At 44.9% G+C, this 20165-nt stretch overlaps 1 protein-coding gene across 7 annotated transcripts in view; it reads right to left on the reverse strand.

Moving 5' to 3' along the window:
- The window catches only part of GCNT4 (glucosaminyl (N-acetyl) transferase 4), a 41732-nt gene that overhangs the window by 15166 nt on the left and 6401 nt on the right, over positions 1–20165 (reverse strand). The window contains exon 1 of one of the 7 annotated variants that reach the window (XM_070377226.1): positions 11407–13604. The exons of the other annotated variants lie outside the window; for them this stretch is intronic. The gene's annotated coding sequence lies outside the window, so the exon portion shown is untranslated. Of the gene's footprint in view, positions 1–11406; positions 13605–20165 lie in introns of those variants that run through there. 7 annotated transcript variants of the gene reach the window in all.

Consider the following 20165-nt stretch of genomic DNA (forward strand, 5'->3'; position numbering starts at 1 on the left):
CTGAAGTCAAATGGGGAAAGCCCAGTGAACTCCACTGCTATTAACTGAATGTCTGCATCCTCCCCAAAATTTTAAGTTGAAACCTAATCACCAATTTAAGTTGATTATATCAGGAGGTAGGAGTTTGGGGGAAGTTTTTAGGTCTTGAGGGTGAAGTCCAAATACATACGATAGGTGCTCTTATAAAAGAGATCCCAGGCAGTTAGCTCCCTTGCCCCTTCCATCATGTGAGGAAAACCCGTGGGAAGACTGTTATCTATGAGCTAAGAAGCAAGCTCTCATCAGGCATGGAATCTGCTGGAGTCTTGATCCTGGACAACCCAGCCACTAGAACTGTGAGAAATACATTTCTGTTGTTTATAAGCCACCCAGTCTGTGATATTTTATTATGGCTGCCTGCGTAGACTAAGACACTCACCTTCAGAAATAAGAGCAGTGGGCAGACCTTAAAGGAGGCTATAGTAAATATTAGACATTGTAAAATTTTATTCAGATTACACAAATGTAGTAAACTTGCACATTTCCTTTATTTTGTTAGCTCCCGTTTCCTCACAGGGATTAGCAGTTTAGCCCTTAAAATGAAAAGAATCTGACTCATTGAGAGTATATGGTAGGGCGCCAGTTTGGCTGAATCTGTCCATTTTATGTACTCATCCAGAAGAGTTCATGTGTGTGTGAAGGTTCCCTGCAGGTCAGGCTAAAACCTGAAAACCACTAAAACATCCTACAGGGCAGTGGTGAATTACACCCAACCTGAGACGAATGTGTGTGTGCCTCTGTGGGACAGTCCACACCAGACTGTGAAACAGAAATAGGACTAGGCAGAAAACAGTGTAGAATGAGCTCACATGTGTGTCCAAAATAGACTGTATACACCCAGCAGCCTACACACAAAGAGCACACGTCAGTAAGCTTTTTCTTTCTCTGTCACAGCTGTTCAACTCTGCCACTATAGTGGGAAAGCAGCCACAGATAGTGTGCAAATGATTGGACGTGACTGATTTACTTTTGTAGATTTCTTTTATATAGATTAATTGAAAAAGCTCCTGTAGGAATGACATTCTCTGATCCACCTTCACTTGAATCACTCCCTTTAAAGAATGACACCTTATTTATCAACAGTGAAGTGCCCTGCACAGTCTGTGTTCTCCTGCCACACCTCAGACTCTCCTCTGGTTTCCCCAGGGTCTTATTCTCAGCTTACTGCTCTTCTCACGAACACTGTCCTTGCTTCCAGGATTTCACCTTCCATGTATACACTGCCAGCGTCTTTATCTTCAGCCTCCACCTCTTGACCAAGCTTCTGACATGAACATCCAATTGCTTGATAGACATCTCCACTGAGACAGCCCTTGGGCACCCCACTGAGAGAGCCCATGGGCACTCCACTTCAATGAGTACGTAAGTGAGCATGACACCTCTCCTGTGCTTTCCGTCTCAATTTATCCACTCAATGACTCAAGCTTGAAACACAAGAGCCACTTGACTCTTCCATTTCCTTTACACCCATATGGTCATCTCACAAATACCCCTCAAATTCATCTTTTCTTCTCCTTCCCAGTTACCAGGCCCAGACAACATCCTTGCTGACCATCATCCTCACACTTATTAAAAGCAAAGGCTTCAGCACCTGGGGGGATAACCTGCTGACTCTCCCCAGAGCTGGGAAGAGGCTGAAAGCCCCTTTCAGGATTTGATAAAAGCTCTTTCTGATCCAAGGGCTTGTACCTCCACCCCTTGTTCCTTCTAACTTGGGAAAGGGAGTGCTTTCAAAGGCATTTTTGGCTGTAGTGAGCAGGTGAAGGGGCTTCACATGGACTTAGGACAGGACAGAACTGGAAGGCTGGTTACTTCCCTGATGTTAAAGGCTACCCTGGAGACAGGTAAGTTCTCCTTCTTAAAAATGCCTGGCATGTGGGGAGTCAGAAAGCAAGCTTCTGGGCCGCCCTGATTTCCTCCCTGTCTTCCTTTAGAATTAACTCTCCACCCTGGTTGGCGAAGCTCAGACCCAGGGCCCAGAACACTCCCATAGGACTTCTCTTAATGGGCTGCCACCTCTCCCGCCCCAGGCGCCCTGCAACCCTCCCCTGGGCAGCCATGGCCTCCTGGCTCAGCTCAGACTGTCCTAGGAACCAGCTCAGCCATGCCCCCTCGACAAGCACCCCATCTGCTCTTTCCCTCTGAATGGCTCGTGGGCAGAGAGCAGGCAGGTGTGTCTCTCCTTGAAGTAGTCTTATAATTACATTACAAATAATTCCCCGCTCCTGGGAGAAGGGATATTTCCTTCCTACCCAGCCAGGCGGGCGAGGAAGCTGATGTGCTGGGGAGTTATCACCACACCACACGGGTGCAAGCGCCTCGTGATGACGCAGAAGGAAATGACAACAAAGGTTGACTGCTGCATCAAATGAGTTCTATCTGGATAATTCAATAAAACCCCAACAGGGACAAGGAATAAAGCGTTCTTCCCAAACCATCTTCTTTCCCCTTGCCCTCCCAGGCATCTTTCACAGTCTTAAAGGAAACAGCAGGCACACCAAAGCACACCCCAGCTAAGTGGTTATAATTGCCTTCAGGGTTAAATGGCCACAGCCATTAGCAGCTCTTCAATGACCTCTCCTTCCTTCATCAGCAATTTAAAACCCAGGGCTGTCACTGCAAGACCTGCCTCCTCATGGGGGCAGGAAGGGGGACGGGAAATAACCAGGGAAGGAAAATGGTGAATGCGGTCTAGCTTGGGCACCGAGAATAGGGGGCCCACCGTCCATATTGCAGGCGAGCTGGCCTCTGCCCCACTCCACCCCCACCTCCCTGCCCTGCCTGCTCCCTCCCTGCACACCCGCACACCTTCCCAGGAGCGCACAGGGAGGGGGTTGGGGGGAGAGAAAGCAGATGGGAGGGCTCAGGCACCCAGACCCAGGCTGGAGTCCCCGGAGTGGCAGTGGCTTTAAGACTGAACAAGCGACCCTCTTGAGACACTCTTGAGTCTCAAACTGAGGACTGGAAAGGCTCCCCACTCCCCACTGGGCTGTGAAGGTTCAGGAGCCTGGGTGAAAGGAGTCCCCACGGAGGCCCTTGGAACACGTCCGGGTCTTTTCTTTCCCAGCGCCCAGCTTGCCTGGGAAGATTGAATCTTGGTTTTTTCCCCAGTGTATTACACAGGATGTACTGATTTTTTTTTTTTTTTAAAGAAAAGAATCCACTAGGTAATTATAGGCAGACAACGTGAAGGAAATGACCTGCACTTTTCTGACCACATGAGGAGGTGGAAAGGCAGAAGGAAGAATAGAGCGGCTGAGAGTTACGTTCCTGCTCCAGGCTGAGTGGGAGAAGAGGCGGTCACACGTGGTCCTGGCCGTACAGCCAGGCTTCAGCTTGTGGGAGGCCCCGTGAGCTCCTGGGCGAGCCCCTTACCCGCCACCTCTCTGCCCCATCAGTAAAAGGATGTAAATAACAGTAACTACCTAAAGGGATTTGAAGGCCAAATGAGGTAACGCACGGAGCTTGGGCACAGTCCAGATCCTGGCTCCCTGGTTAACGCTGGTGTGGCTTCCCCCTCAGCCTCATCATCTGCTCCTCAGCCCCCCAGCCTCCTTCCTCCTCCCGTTACCACCACTACTCACTGACTTCTTTAAAGATCCTGCCCAGACCTATGGCTTACTGGGCTACTTTTCAACCTGTCTCCCATTTTACCCCAAACGGTTGACATAAATTCAATATTTTAGAATCAATGCCTGAATGCTTTCATGTAATGCTCTTTATTAATTTAACAATACCATGATTATTAATGTAGAACCACTCAGGAAAGAGTTGTTACATGGTTCTAAGTACTCCACATGTAGCAGGAGTTTCCTCCACGGATCAACCAGGTAGATGCTACCTCTATCCCTCTAACACGACAGGAAATGGAGGCACATGGAGATTAAGAAACTGCCCAAGATTATAAAGAGCTAGTACTGAAGAAGTGATGCTTTTGAACTGTGGTGCTTGACAGTCCCTTGGACTGCAAGGAGATCCAACCAGTCCATCCTAAAGGAGATCAGTCCTGAATATTCATTGGAAGGACTGATGCTGAAGCTGAAGCTCCAATACTTTGGCCACCTGAGGTGAAAAGCCAACTCATTGGAAAAGACCCTGATGCTGGAAAAGAGTGAAGGCAGGAGGAGAAAGGGGTGGCAGAGGATGAGATGGCTGGATGGCATCACTGACTCAATGGACATGAGTTTGGGTAAACTCAGGGAGTTGGTGATGGACATGGAGGCCTGGCGTGCTGCAGTCCATGGGGTCGCAAAGAGTCAGACACAACTTAGTGACTGAACAACGACATAAAGAGCTAGAAAGTGCTTCAGCTGGAACTTGAACCCAAGACAGTTTTGCTGCAGGGACAAATCCTGTAGGCAATGCTGTTTTTTGGAATATAAATAAAAAATATTTTCACAAGAGTTTTAGTCCTCAGTTAAAATTTCTCATTACTATGTCTTATCTAACTGTCTTAAAGTTGGAACAGAAGTGAGCATCGAACCACGTTTGAGGTCCGGAGACCTTCCACCCGGTAGTTTAAGTGCTTGTTTAAATGGAGAATTAGCCTGGAGGAATGCTGGCTGATGAACAAGTTCTGTTCCTGCAGCCAGGGGCTGGAGTCAATCTACATGCTGATGAAGAGATTAGTCCACGGTTCAGTCAATGGAATCTAAGAAAGGAGAAGAAAGTGAGCTCACCCTTAGAAATTCTGCCATCACTTACTCTTGTGTTCTGTCACTGACTATTGACTGATTCACTTGTTCTTGTAGTGACCAGTGTTAAAAACTGGGTTCTCTGAGAATCCCTAATTATTTTAGAAAATTTTCTGGGTGCAATTTCTCTCTACCTAGTGAATATACCCTGTGTGTGTGTGTGTGTGTGTGTGTGCTCAGTCAGTCATGTCTGACTCTTTGTGACCCCATGGACTGTAGCGCACAAGGCTCCTCTGACCATGGAATTCTCCAGGCAAGCATACCAGAGCGAGTTGCCCAGGGCATCTTCCTGACCCAAGGATCACACTTTTATCTCCTGCACTGGCAGGTGGATTCTTTACCACTAGTGCCACTTGGGACAGCCTCCTAAAAATTTTTAAAGTTTGAATCATTATACATCAGTGTAAAAAATAAGATTTGAAGAGTTTATTGATATAGAAATGTCACAATTTCGTTTCTTTCTTACAGAGAGGAATTACTTAAAAACACTAATATAAAGATGAGCTCACTAAAAAAGAAATCCTGTCCTTCTACTGTAGAGCCTTGATTTCAACAAAGCCACTCATTCTCCCCTTGATGACATGCTCATCATCAAACCCAAGGAAAGTTATGGAGTAAGACCACGAGTGGAGGGATGGCACAGCCTAGATGCATTTCTTCAGTGCCCCCAGAGCACCTGAAGTCAGCAAAGGAGCAGGAAGGCCAGTTTTTCGCTCCGATGACCTTACATCTTCATTGTTCTAGAGGGACGATCGCAGTCAGTTCAGTTCAGTCGCTCAGTCATGTCTGACTCTTTGTGACCCCATGGACTGCAGCACGGCAGGCTTCCCTGTCTGTCACCAACTCCCGGAGCTCGCTCAAACTCATGCCCATCCAGTCAGTGATCCCATTCAACCATCTCATCCTCTATTGTCCCCTTCTCCTCCTGCCTTCAATCTTTCCCTGCATCAGGGTCTTTTCCAATGAGTCAGTTCTTCGAATCAGGTGGCCAAAGTACTAGAGTTTCAGCTTCAGTCCTTCCAGTGAATATTCAGGACTGATTTCCTTTAGGATTGACTGGTTTGATCTCCTTGCAGTCAAAAGGACGATTGCAAAAGGCAAGTAATTACCAGGCTGTGAGCAGGTAAAGAGAAGCAAAAAGCAAAGGAGAAAAGGAAAGATATGAGCATCTGAATGCAGAGTTCCAAAGAATAGCAAGGAGAGATAAGAAAGCCTTCCTCAACGATCAGTGCAAAGAAATAGAGGAAAACAACAGAATGGGAAAGACTAGAGATCTCTTCAAGAAAATTAGAGATACCAAGGGAACATTTCATGCAAAGATGGGCTCAATAAAGGACAGAAATGGTACGGAAGCAGAAGCAGAAGATACTAAGAAGAGGTGGCAAGAATACACAGAAGAACTGTACAAAAAAGATCTTCATGACACAGATAATCACGATGGTGTGATCACTCATCTAGAGCCAGACATCCTGGAATGTGAAGTCAAGTGGGCCTTAGAAAGCATCACTACGAACAAAGCTAGTGGAGGTGATGGAATTCCAGTTGAGCTATTCCAAATCCTGAAAGATGATGCTGTCAAAGTGCTGCACTCAATATGCCAGCAAATTTGGAAAACTCAGCAGTGGCCACAGGACTGGAAAAGGTCAGTTTTCATTCCAATCCCAAAGAAAGGCAATGCTGAAGAATGCTCAAACTACTGCACAATGGCACTCATCTCACATGCTAGTAAAGTAATGCTCAAAATTCTACAAGCAATACATGAACCGTGAACTTCCTGATGTTCAAGCTGGTTTTAGAAAAGGCAGAGGAACCAGAGATCAAATTGCCAACATCCGCTGGATCATCGAAAAAAGCAAGAGAGTTTCAGAAAAAAACATCTATTTCTGCTTTATTGACTATGCCAAAGCCTTTGACTGTGTGGATCACAATAAACTGTGGAAAATTCTGAAAGAGATGGGCATACCAGACCACCTGACCTGCCTCTTGAGAAATCTGTATGCAGGTCAGGAAGCAACAGTTTAAACAGGACATGGAACAACAGACTGGTTCCAAATAGGAAAACGAGTACGTTAAGGCTGTACGTCACCCTCCTTATTTAACTTATATGCAGAGTACATCATGAGAAACGCTGGACTGGAAGAAACACAAACTGGAATCAAGATTGCCGGGAGAAATATCAATAACCTCAGATATGCAGATGACACCACCCTTATGGCAGAAAGTGAAGAGGAACTAAAAAGCCTCTTGATGAAGGTGAAAGAGGAGAGTGAAGAACTTGGCTTAAAACTCAACATTCAGAAAACTAAGATCATGGCATCTGGTCCCATCACTTCATGGAAAATAGATGGGGAAACAGTGTCAGTCTTTATTTTTGGGGGGCTCCAAAATCACTGTAGATGGTGATTGCAGCCATGAAATTAAAAGACATTTACTCCTTGGAAGGAAAGTCGTGACCAACCTAGATAGCATATTCAAAAGCAGAGACATTACTTTGCCAACAAAGGTCTGTTTAGTCCAGGCTATGGTTTTTCCAGTGGCCATGTATGGATGTGAGAGTTGGACTGTGAAGAAAGCTGAGCACTGAAGAATTGATGCTTTTGAACTGTGGTGTTGGAGAAGACTCTTGAGAGTCCCTTGGACTGCAAGGAGATCCAACCAGTCCATTCTAAAGATCAGTCCTGGGTGTTCTTTGGAAGGACTGATGCTAAAGCTGAAACTCCAGTACTTTGGCCACCTGATGCAAAGAGTTGACTCATTGGAAAAGACCCTGATGCTGGGAGGGACTGGGGGCAGGAGGAGAAGGGGACGACAGAGGATGAGATGGCTGGATGGCATCACTGACTCGATGGACGTGAGTCTGAGTGAACTCCGGGAGTTGGTGATGGACAGGGAGGCCTGGCGTGCTGCGATTCATGGGGTCGCAAAGAGTCGGACACGACTGAGCGACTGAACTGAACTGAGCAGGTAAACAGTAAGCACAGTGTGGCTTCCCTGGGGGCTCAGTGGTAAAGAATTCACCTGCCAAGCCAGGACACTGGGTTTGATCCATGATCTGGGAGGATCCCACATGCCGAGGAGCAACTGAGGCCGTGCACTACAACTACCGAGCCTGTGCTCTGGGTCCGGGAGCCACACCTACTGAGCCGGCACTCTAGGGCCGGTGATCCAAAACTAAGCCTGTGCTCTAGGGCCCGGGAGCCACGACTACTGAACCTGCGCTCTAGGGCCCGGGAGCCACGACTGCTGAGCCTGCGCTCTAGGGCCCGGGAGCCACGACTGCTGAGCCTGCGCTCTAGGGCCCGGGAGCCACAACTACTGAACCTGCGCTCTAGGGCCCGGGAGCCACGACTGCTGAGCCTGCGCTCTAGGGCCCCGGAGCCACGACTGCTGAGCCCACGTACTGCAACTACTGAAGCCCATGTGCCGTAGAGCCCGTGCTCCACAAGAGAAGTCATCACAGGGCGAAGCCCGAGTACTCCAACTGGAGAGCAGCCCCTGCTTGCTGAAACTAGAGAAAAGCCGGCACAGCAAGGAAGACCCAGCACAGGCGAAAAATGAAAAGAAATGTGTGACTGCGTCAGTAAGACAGCACAGTATAAATCGAGGACAAACGGGCCTCAAATAATAAGAGGTTGTAGTCTCCAAAAGGAGGGGAAAAAAGGTTTTCCAGTCACTGTAAAAGTAAACTTTCTTTTTTCCCTATTTTTTTAAATCAGAAAGTCAGAATAGTCCAAGGAAGAAAACGAAGCTGACCAGTAATCCACCACCTGGCCATAGTACTCTGTGGACAGTGTTCCCATCCAGACTGCTTTCAGTAAACATGCCTGTTTTGGCTTGTTCTTTTTGTTGTTGCTGTAAAAACACTTTTTTTTTTTTAATTAATTCTTAATGGAGGATAGTTGATTTTCAGTGTTGTGTTAGCTTCTGCTGTGCAGCAAAGTGAATCCATTATATATGTAGATTTATCCACTCTTTTTTAGATTCTACATATAGGTCATTGCAGAGTACTGAGTGGACTTCCCTGGGCTATACCGTAGGTTGTTATTAGTTATCTCTTTTCTATATAGTAGTGTATATATGTTGATCCCAATTTATCCCCTTGCCCCCACCCTTGGCTTACTTTCAAATAAGAAATCTCACTCTATAGGCACAGTTGTAGCTATTTCTTTTATTTTGAAACATAGTGTGAATGAGTCCTATTCTAAACTGGGTTTGTGAACTGTTAGAAAATAAAGGATTTCTAACTGAGGTCAGCATACTTTTCTACAGGAAGAAACATTGAAACAATAGAATTGACTTTTGGGGGCTTTTCCCACAGAAGCTGATTTAATTATCCCATAATTCCTGAAGAAGCTTAGAAGCAAAAGCTAAAGCTGCCAGGGACTTCAGTGGCGATCTGAGTCCAAACTCCTTCTCTAAGTGAGGAAGCAGAGGCCTAGTTATCAATAGATGCTGTCTCACTCCTCACCTTCCCCCACTACATGCGCCTTTGTATTTCCAGCTGCTTCTCTTCAAGGGACTGGGCAGAGGGGGCCCTCTGCTGCCCCGCCCCCCAGGTCCCTCAGAAGGCACTCGGTCCATCTGGCTCCACTGCCCCCTTAGCTGAGGCTGTTCTGCCAGCGTGGGTGCACACAGGCCCATCTGTCTAATGGTCCATGCTGAGCCAGTACCATTTACAGTATCTTAGGAATTCCAGCCAGTAAACCTGTGGGGGAGGTACTGTCATCTCCATGTTTCAGATTAGGGAACTGAGTTTCAGAGGATAAAGAGCTAGGATGAGGAAGAGCCAAGATTTTCAACTGTGGCTGATTTCAGAGCCTACACTAGTAACTGTAAAGCAAGCCTGCCATTCAGTCTCCTGGCAGTAGAAGAACCCTGTTGGTTCTACAACTAAAAGGTCAGGGAGTCCACCCATCCCTTTCCACACTACAGGAGCCACCCTGATCCAGGCCAGCACCATCTTTTGCTTGTATATGAAGTAACCTCCTTACTCGCCCGCCTTGTTTCCCTCTAACCCACTCTCTGTACTGTATAGACAAAGGTATCTTTTGAAACCATCAGTCAGATCACACCCCCGGCCTGGCCCCACTCCCCACACCTACACCACCTTCATTTGGGTTTCACTGCATACAAAACTAAAATCCTAAGTCCTTGCCATGGCCAGAAGGCCTAGCTAGTTCCTGCCCCTGCCTTCCTCTCTAACTAACTTCATTTTATTCAGTCTTTTTTTTTTTTTTCAATCACTCATTAAGCTCTAAGCAATTCCAGCCTTTCTATAAGTTCCTAGAACACCACCTCGGGACCTCTGCACTTTCCTGCCTCAGGACCTCTGCACTTGCTGTTCTCCCATTGGGATCATTTTTCCTGAATCCTGGCCTGACGGGCCCTTCCATATCCCTCAAGTTGTAAGAGAAATATTCTTCCCTCTGGTCCTCTCTACTCACCCTTCTTGAATCTCTTTCCTGAATGTCGTACTCCTATTTGCTTCTCAACACTCATCCCGCATAGGAGGCAGACTCTGCCCTCTGAGCCACCAGGGAATCCCACCCTCATCACAGCAGCAGTTAACTTATTTACGTCTGTCTCTGGGACAAGCCTTATTTATACTCTACCGCCTGCCCCAAGTACACACCTACCTGGCCCAGAGTGCTGCTCAGCAGGACAAAGTCAGAAGACTCACGTTCCATCTGGGCTCTGCCACAAAAATGCCTCGAGTGACCCTGGTTAAGTCATTTAATCTTATCTGCACACGCATGCGTGCTCAGTTGTGTCTGACTCTTTGCGATCCCATGGATTGTAGCCCACCAGGCTCTTCTGTCCATGGAATTTTCCAGGCAAGAATACTGGAGTGGGTTGCCATTTCCTTCTCCGAGGACTCTTCCCGACCCAGGAATAGAACCTGCATCTCTTGCGTCTCCTGCATTGGCAGGCAGTGCCACCTGGGAAAGCCCCCATCTAATCTTGGATAAGTTTTTTATTTCCCAAGTGTTGAGCAAAATAATGGTTTTGCTCCCCAACAGTGCTGTTATGAATGTCTTATACCACCATGCATATGAAATAACTATGCAAAGAGAACTGTGATATGCAGAAGTCAGGTACTAGGACCTTTACAGGATGGATGATTTCTTGGGAAACCAACATATTGACTCTTTCCCAGTTTTATAAAATAGTACATTCATTATATTTCTAAAATAGTACATTCATTATTCTCTTCATTCTGACATTCAATTATTGTTTTTCACTTCCTGAAAGCATTCTTTTTTTGTTAATGCCTGACGCATAGTGTTCTTGAAGACATACACCTATCTTGGATTTTGAAAGGCAGAAAAATTTACTCTAGTTAAATTTAAATTTTTAAAATTTAGAATTTTTTCCCCACGTCTGCTCTATATCTTTTGAAAGATCAAGAGCCAAAGAATTCCTTTAAAAGACACCCAAGGAGAGCCAACAGAACTACTTCTGTGTGGTTACAACCAGCCAAACTGTTTATGTAACTCCATGCATTGCAGTAGCTATAAACTTTCCCCGAGTTCATTATCTTTAGGGCGATTCTCTAGATAGTACAAAATTGAAGTGACTCCCTCTAGGATCCCTGGCAAGCAAAGCCAGCTCCAGGAACCACTAACAAAGCAGTCCTGAGAAAGCTGCAGCAATTTGAGTACCCAAAACATACCCTTGAACAGGGCCTCCCCTGGCTCAGTCGCTCAGATTGTCCGTTCAGTTAAAACTGTCCCACTGGGGCAACGAGATGCCCTTCATCCCAAGGGGAGCTGGTTATGGTCCCTGGGGAACATGTCACAACTGATAGTTTCTTCTACAGGCAGCAGGCTTCTGTTGACAAGTACAAGGACTACGGTCACAACTTTTCTTAAACAAAGGTTTACTTAACCCACAGGATGTGAGAACAGAGGTCTGAATAAAAATGCTGGATGGGAATCTCAGTCTACCAAACACCTCTTTACATTATAATTCTTCCAAATAGCAACTTGGCTGGCTCCTCTCAAGCTTGGGAGAGATTTATAGGGTCATTTAAGGTCACATGGAAACAAGCAACCCGAATCAGGATGTACTTACCTCACGTCCGACCCTCAAGGTCATCAGAAATCTGGGCTTGCAGCAATGGAGCAAAAAAGTGCCGAACTCAGCCAGCTTTTTATAGTCACACCAATTAGGAGACAGCCAAGGATTCTGGGCTTTGTTTCATCTGGTCCACAGGGCAAACCTCAAAACCTGATCGTGTATCCTGCTGGGCAAAGCTATATGACTTAAGAAGTCTTTGCTGAAGTCCATGGGGTTGCTAGGAGCTGGACATGACTGAGCGACTTCACTTTCACTTTTCACTTTCACACATTGGAGAAGGAAATGGCAACCCACTCCAGTGTTCTTGCCTGGAGAATCCCAGGGACGAGGGAGCCTGGTGGGCTGCCGGCTATGGGGTCGCATGGAGTCAGACACGACTGAAGCGACTTAGCAGCAGCAGTAGGAAGTTGAAAGGACCAGAAATGATCTTACTGGGTGAAGTTTTTTATTTTGTAGCCATTTGTGCCCCTCATTATGTTGCAAAACAAGATTGGGGCTGGGGACCAGGTTGAGGGTTGGTTCAAAAATACCTATGCTCTCATATTTTAGCTCTGATGGCAATAGCTTAAATCAAATATTTCCTTCTTTGCAGATATAAAGGTTACAAACAAGATGTTTATTGATGTACTTCATCTTTATCTCCCAAGTTTATAAACAGCAAAGTTACATTCCTTTCTCTAGTTCTTCTCATCTCTGCCTCCCATACTTAGCTGGCCCAATACAAACCAATACATAGTTTATGCTTTATGTTCTAACTGTAAAATGTGGCTTTATTTTGGCTTCTTTTTCTATAAAGAGGAAAATCTTAATTGGAAAACATTTAACTCCTTTAAACAAACAAATGAACAAACAAATGCATGTTTAGTGTGCTAGAGAGAAGAAAGAACTTTCTCTGTGCAGCGTGTACCTGGGGTCCATCCCACTCCAGCAATTTCTGGAAGCACTTATTTGGTACTATATGGCTAACTCTCTATTTCACACTGGCCAAAATTAATTCCTCAGGGGGGTTATGCAGCAACTGAAGAGGTACAATAACTCTGATTTCCACATGTGCATTTAAAGTAGAATCTCCAATGCTCATAACTACATCACAGAGACAGCACAGGGACCCGCAGATGTGAATCAAGGTTATGGACAGCAGAAATGGCTTAAAGCCAGGCCACGCTCTTCTTGAATGGATTAGACACACACAGTTTTAAATCATCAGAAAGGCTCCTTTGTTTGTCTTCTGTGTTCTGCCAATGTAGTGGGGAGCCGAGCCGGAGATTTCAATATGCTTCTGCACTTTCACTAAAAAATTCTAGGCTGGCAACACTGTCAGGCTGTCACGAATGAGTCAAGATCTGTATTGTCCTGAGAACTTGTGTGCACAGAGACACAATAAACTTAAGATCCAGGAACTTAAAGGGATGGAACAAATAAAATTGGCAGGGCTCAGGAAAATTCTGCCAAAACAGTAATTTCAAAAGCAGAGGTTTTGTGTAAAATGTCTTACCCAAAGTCAAATCTAGAAATGACTTCAGAAAATTCTCCAGCTGGCATCTCCTAAAGGAGGCATTGTAGCAATGGTTTTTATTACTATGTTTATTTTTACTGAGGTATAGTTGATTTATAATGTTAAATTTCAGATGTACAAAACAGTGATTCACAATTTCAAAGGTTATAGTCTATTTATACTTATTATAAAATATTGGCTATATTCCCTGTGTTGTACAATATACCCACGTAGCTTATTTATTTTATACATAGTAGCTTGTACCTCTTAATCCTCTACCCATATCTGGCCCCCGCCCCTTCCCTCTCTCTATTGGTAACCCATTTATATCTGTGAATGTTTCTTTTTGGTTATATTCTTTAGTAATGGTTTTAATTAAGATAACAGGTCTCAACATGGAGGTTTTATTTTTGGCTAATAAAAATTTTGAAGATTATTTAGTTAAAAACTAAGTATCTCAGCAAACTTATATGCCAACTCAATAGAATGCAAAAGTAGTAATCAGACTCTTCAGGTCTCCAAGTGAATTATAATGTTACAATCACTGAAACAGTGTGGCCAGAATAGACAGAGTTCAGTGGGGTGAAATTCAGAAGCAGATCTGGTAGGGAAGGATTGTATTAATAGGTATGGCTCTGGTAAAGATGGCAATTGCCTCCCAACATCCACCCTCCCTTTACTACGAGAATCTCTATATTGTTGACAGCAGAACCATACCCCTCTAAAAGACTTTTGCCCCTGCCTCCCTTGTAGAGGAGCAGTCAATGAAATACAGTGTGGGGTATCTGGGAAAGCTCTTCAGATGAACCTGATTCACTGGTATGCCATCTGCGGCTTTCTTTCCCCCTTCATCCACTTTTCTGCTTGGAATTCTGACATGATGGCTCGTATGGTAGCAACCACCTTGGGACCATGAACAGGCCAAGAGAATACTAGCAACCTCAGCCCCCAAATCCTCAAACCATGCAACCAGCAGTGACCACCCACTCTACAGTTTTATTATGCTAGTAAAATAAGCCTTTATACGTGTAAGCAAATTTGCAAAGGTGCAACTTTGAAAGAACATATGAAAATGGTAATGCTTCACACACACGAATAAAGCTTAAACTGAAACCAGGTTAAAGTGTCCACTTGAACAACAGTATAATCCTATATACAGGCAAGCACAAATGTGTCTCACATGAGGCTGAAATTCTCATCTGTTTGGATTTAGAGGCAAATGGTGGTTTTAGATAAACCTCTGAAGAAAAGCAAACTCTCAGAGTTACCAATTTAACTCTGATACTGGCATGAACTGAGCAGTCTGCTCACCAGGCCTCAGGTAAGCTGTCTTCAGCTTACAGCATACCCCCTCTTGGATCTCTGAAGGTCACCTTGCAGGTTGGCTGCCTTCGTGAGAGCATGTTTTGCAACAAGCTTGTTGTATGTCAAGAAACAGAGTATCAGCACCATGGAGGGTGAAGTGTGTCCAGCTGTTCTTCCCTCCTCCTCTTGCATGCTCCCCTTCCTCTCCTCCCTGCCATACCCTCAGCTGCCTCCATCTCAGCCTCCTGCTTTATCTGTGCATAGCATTAAGGTTTGGAATTTAAAGCCAAGGTTTCTGAATTGAAGTCCTAAACTGCACTGACAAGAGGTCACTAATCTTGTTAGAACTCTGCCTCCTCATCTGTGAAAGAGGGTCAGGGGTGCTCACTCCCATGAATACAGTGATGACTAACTCAGCTCATGCACTGGGTATATTTTGGCAGGAAAAGCCAATGGGTGCCATTTGAGAAAACCATTAAAAAAAATCAGTAGTGTTAAAAAGTCTTGTTCCTTAGCCTATCCTAGAAAAGCTGTCCCATAAATGTGGCGAGGTCATGGGTGGGTGAGTGTCTGGATAGATGGATGGAAAAATGGGTGGCTGGCTGGCTGGAGAGGTAGATGGACATGGATGGATTCGTGGTTAAAATTTCAGCCATTTTTTTTTCTCTTTAAAAATATTTTTTTTTAGTTGAAGGATAATTGTTTTACAGAATTTGGCTATTTTCTGTCAAACCTCAACATGAATCAGCCATAGGTATACATATGTCCCCCTCCCTCCTGAACCTCCCTCCTACCTCCCTCCCCACCCCACCCCTCTAGGTTGATGCAGAGCCCCCTGTTTCAGCTTCCTGAGCCATACAGCAAATTCCTGTGGGCTGTCTATTTCACATATGGTAATGTGAGTTTCCATGTTACTCTCTCCATACATCTCACCCTCTCCTACCCTCTCCCCGTGTCTATAAGTCTGTTCTCTATCCTCATGTTTCTTTTTTCTTTTTTTAAAATTAATTAATTTTAATTGGAGGCTAATTACTTTACAATATTGTGGTGGTTTCTGCCATACATTGACATGAATCCACCATGGGTGTACATGTGTCCCCATCCTGAACCCCCCTCCCACCTCCCTCCCCATCCTATCCTCAGGGTCATCCCAGTGCACCAGCCCTGAGCACTCTGTTCCATGCATTGAACTTGGACTGGTCATCTATTTCACATATGATAATATACATGTTTCAATGCTATTCTCTTAAATCACCCCACCCTCGCCTTCTCCCACAGAGTCTAAAAGACTGTTCTTTACATCTATGTCTCTTTTGCTGTCTCGCATATAGGATTGTCATTACCATCTTTCTAAATTCCATAGGCATGCATTAATATACTGTATTAGTGTTTTTCTTTCTGGCTTACTTCACTCTGTATAATAGGTTCCAGTTTCATCCACCTCATTAGAATTGATTCAAATGAATTCTTTTTAATGGCTGAGTAATACTCCATTGTGTATATGTACCACAGCTTTCTTATCCATTCATCTGCTGATAGGCATCTAGGTTGCTTCCATGTCCTGGCTATTATAAACCGTGCTGCGATGAACATTGGGGTACACGTGTCTCTTTCCCTTCTGGTTTCCTCGGTGTGTATGCCCAGCAGTGGGATTGCTGGATCATAACGCAGTTCTATTTCCAGTTTTTTAAGGAATCTCCACACTGTTCTCCATAGTGGCTGTACTAGTTTGCATTCCCACCAACAGTGTAAGAGAGTTCCCTTTTCTCCATACCCTCTCCAGCATTAATTGTTTGTAGACTTTTTGATAGCAGCCATTCTGACCGGTGTGAGATGGTACCTCATTGTGGTTTTGATTTGCATTTCTCTGATAATGAGTGATGTTGAGCATCTTTTCATGTGTTTGTTAGCTATCTGTATGTCTTCTGGGAGAAATGTCTGTTTAGTTCTTTGGCCCATTTTTTGACTGGGTCATTTATTTTTCTGGTATTGAACTGCATGAGCTGCTTGTATATTTTTGAGATTAATTCTCTGTCAGTTGCTTCATTTGCTGTGGTTCAGTGGCATTAAGCACAATTACACTGTTGTACAACCATCACCAGTACTCATCTGCAGAACTTATCATCTTCCCCAAGTGAAACTCTGTGTCCATCAAACACTAAACACTCCCCTCTCCATGGCCCCTGGCAACCGCCATTCTAGCTCATCTTCCTATGAATTCGACTACTCTAAGAACCTTGTTTTAGAGGAATCATGCAATATGTCACTTCATAGCTGGTTTATCTCACTTAACACCAAGTCTTCAAGTTTCACTCACATTACAGAGCACGTGTAAATTTCCTTCCTTTGAAGGCTGCATAGTATTTCCTTGGATGTACACAACCACATTTTGTTTTTCCATTTGCGGAAAGTGTCTGTTTATGGACACTTGCATTGCTTCTACCCTTTGGCAACCGCGAATGCTGCTGCTGTGGACACGAGTGAACAAACACTAGTTCATGGCTTTGCTTTCACTTGTGTTCATATGTTACACGTCTTTATTTTTATATATCCTATTTCTATCCCCCTTCACTGGCTGCCCATCCATCCAGCAAACATTTACTGTGTGTCTACTACGTCCCAGGCAGGCATGGCGTTGGATCCTGCAGAAATAGAACTAGAGACTATGCTGTCCGGCGGAATAAATACACAGACAAAGAACTAGTGAGGTTCTGAGAGACTTGACAACACAATTTGAGGAATCCCAGTGGTTTTGTTACATTTAAATTTTGTTGTTTAAGGATAAACTCCCAGAAAAGGTAAGTCACTAGCTAGCATTTAGAAAAGTTTCTTTTCTTTAGAGATTCTTTTGCTGTGGTGTTCATCTTATGTTAGGGCTTCCCTGGTGGCTCAGACAGTAAAGAATCTGCCTGCAGTGCGGCAGACCCAGGTTTGAGCCCTGGGTTGGGAAGATCCCCAGGAGAAATGAATGGCTACCCACTCTAGTATTCTTGCCCGGAGAATTCCATGGACAGAGGAACCTGGTGGGCTACATACAGCGCATGGGGTCGCAGAGTCGGACACGACTGAGTGTCTTTCACATTTTCACTTTTCCTTCGCATCTCCCCTCTGGCTGCACATCCCTTACTCCAGTTGCATGATCTTCACATCACTTGGCAGTATTTCCCCACGATCCAGCCTTGGCGACTTACTTTGTGCCTACCTGTGTGTCACTCTGCCTCTCTCCCCCAACCCATCAGCTTTCACATCTCTCTGCTTCTGCCTGAGAGTAGGGCAGGCTATGGCTGGAAGGGCTGAAGGAAGGGAGAACCTGGGGAAGACGACAGCTGGCAGAGAGAGCCCTCCTTACTGCCCCCCAGAAGGAACGTGGGGGCATGGGGCAAGGAAGCCACACTGCAAATATCCAGCCACGCTGCAGTGATGCAGAGAAGGAACACAGGGGCTGGGCTACGCCTAGTTCTTGCTGATCCTGGGCTTGCCCTCTGCTGCCATCTGAATGAGTTCTGCCAGAGGCTGTCCTGGTAGGATCTGGTAGATGACCAGGAAAATACCAAGGTCTACAAAAACAGGATTGAAAAACAAGGTTTTCAAAGTCCTGCAGAACCTTTATCCAAGAGCAGACCAGCTGACAGACCTGAGTCTGAGCACAGCCAGGAAGCTTTCCTTCAAAGCAACAACCTCATCTATTTTCCCCTAAACTACACTGGAAAAACAACAAGGGGGCAGGAAGAAGGAAAAGCAGTCAAAGAGGCAGAAGTACAGGATATCATGGAGATTTCCTAGAGATTACAAACAGTTCCCTTATCACCCAGCACTTCTTTTTTTCTTGCCATGCTAAGCTAGAATGTCACATCAAAAAAGGTTTGGTAGCATCCTGGAGGAGGAAAGTAGGCTTGGATTTTATTGGGATTTTTTGCAGTTTGGTTTAAAGCTGGTCTTTCAAAGCAGCGTGACAGAGGAGGGAGAGGGCTTGAGTAGGACTGCATAAAGTGCTAGTTGCTTAGTCATGTTCGAGTCTTTGCGACCCCATGGATTCTAGCCCACCAAGCTCCTCTGTCCATGGGATTTCCCAGGCAAGAATACTGAAGGGGGTTGCCATTTCCTTCTCCAAGGGTCTTCTCCAACCAGGGACGGAACCCAAGTCTCCTGCATTGCAGGTGGATTCTTTACCATCCGAGCCACCTGGACTGGATAAGGATCATGAATGATCATGAAGGACCATGAATGTGAGAGTGCAGGAGTCCAGGCATTTTTTCATGCTCTAGCAACCATGGCTCAAAAGCATTCTCACCATAAAATTGTTCTGCTTTCTGACTTTTAAAACTTTTTTGTGTGTGTGATTATATTATTTAAGTGTACTCTTTTAAGAATCAACTCTCTGACATACATCACAGCAGGATCCTCTATGACCCACCTCCCAGAATATCGGAAATAAAAGCAAAAATAAACAAATGGGACCTAATTAACCTTAAAAACTTCTGCACATCAAAGGAAACTATCAGCAAGGTGAAAAGACAGCCTTCAGAATGGGAGAAAATAATAGCAAATGAAGCAACTGACAAACAACTAATCTCAAAAATATACAAGCAACTCCTACAGCTCAACTCCAGAAAAATAAATGACCCAATCAAAAAATGGGCCAAAGAACTAAATAGACATTTCTCCAAAGAAGACATACAGATGGCTAACAAACACATGAAAAGATGCTCAACATCACTCATTATCAGAGAAATGCAAATCAAGACCACTATGAGGTACCATTTCACACCAGTCAGAATGGCTGCAATCCAAAAGTCTACAAATAATAAATGTTGGAGAGGGTGTGGAGAAAAGGGAAGCCTCTTACACTGTTGGTGGGAATGCAAACTAGTACAGCCACTATGGAGAACAGTGTGGAGATTCCTTAAAAAACTGGAAATAGAACTGCCTTATGATCCAGCAATCCCACTGCTGGGCATACACACTGAGGAAACCAGAAGGGAAAGAGACACGTGTACCCCAATGTTCATTGCAGCACTGTTTATAATAGCCAGGACATGGAAGCAACCTAGATGCCCATCAGCAGATGAATGGATAAGAAAGCAGTGGTACATATACACAATGGAGTATTACTCAGCCATTAAAAAGAATTCATTTGAATCAGTTCTAATGAGGTGGATGAAACTGGAACCTATTATACAGAGTGAAGTAAGCCAGAAGGAAAAACACCAATACAGTATACTAACGCATATATATGGAATTTAGAAAGATGATAACAATAACCCTGTGTACGAGACAGCAAAAGAGACACTGATGAATGGAACAGTCTTATGGACTCTGTGGGAGAGGGAGAGGGTGGGAAGATTTGGGAGAATGGCATTGAAACATGTAAAATATCATGTATGAAACGAGATGCCAGTCCAGGTTCAATGCACGATACTGGATGCTTGGGGCTAGTGCACTGGGATGACCCAGAGGGATGGTACGGGGAGGGAGGAGGGAGGAGGGTTCAGGATGGGGAGCACATGTATACCTGTGATGGATTCATTTTGATATTTGGCAAAACTAATACA

Source organism: Bos mutus, chromosome 10 (assembly GCF_027580195.1).
Source record: "Bos mutus isolate GX-2022 chromosome 10, NWIPB_WYAK_1.1, whole genome shotgun sequence".
NCBI classification, from domain to species: Eukaryota; Metazoa; Chordata; class Mammalia; order Artiodactyla; family Bovidae; genus Bos; species Bos mutus.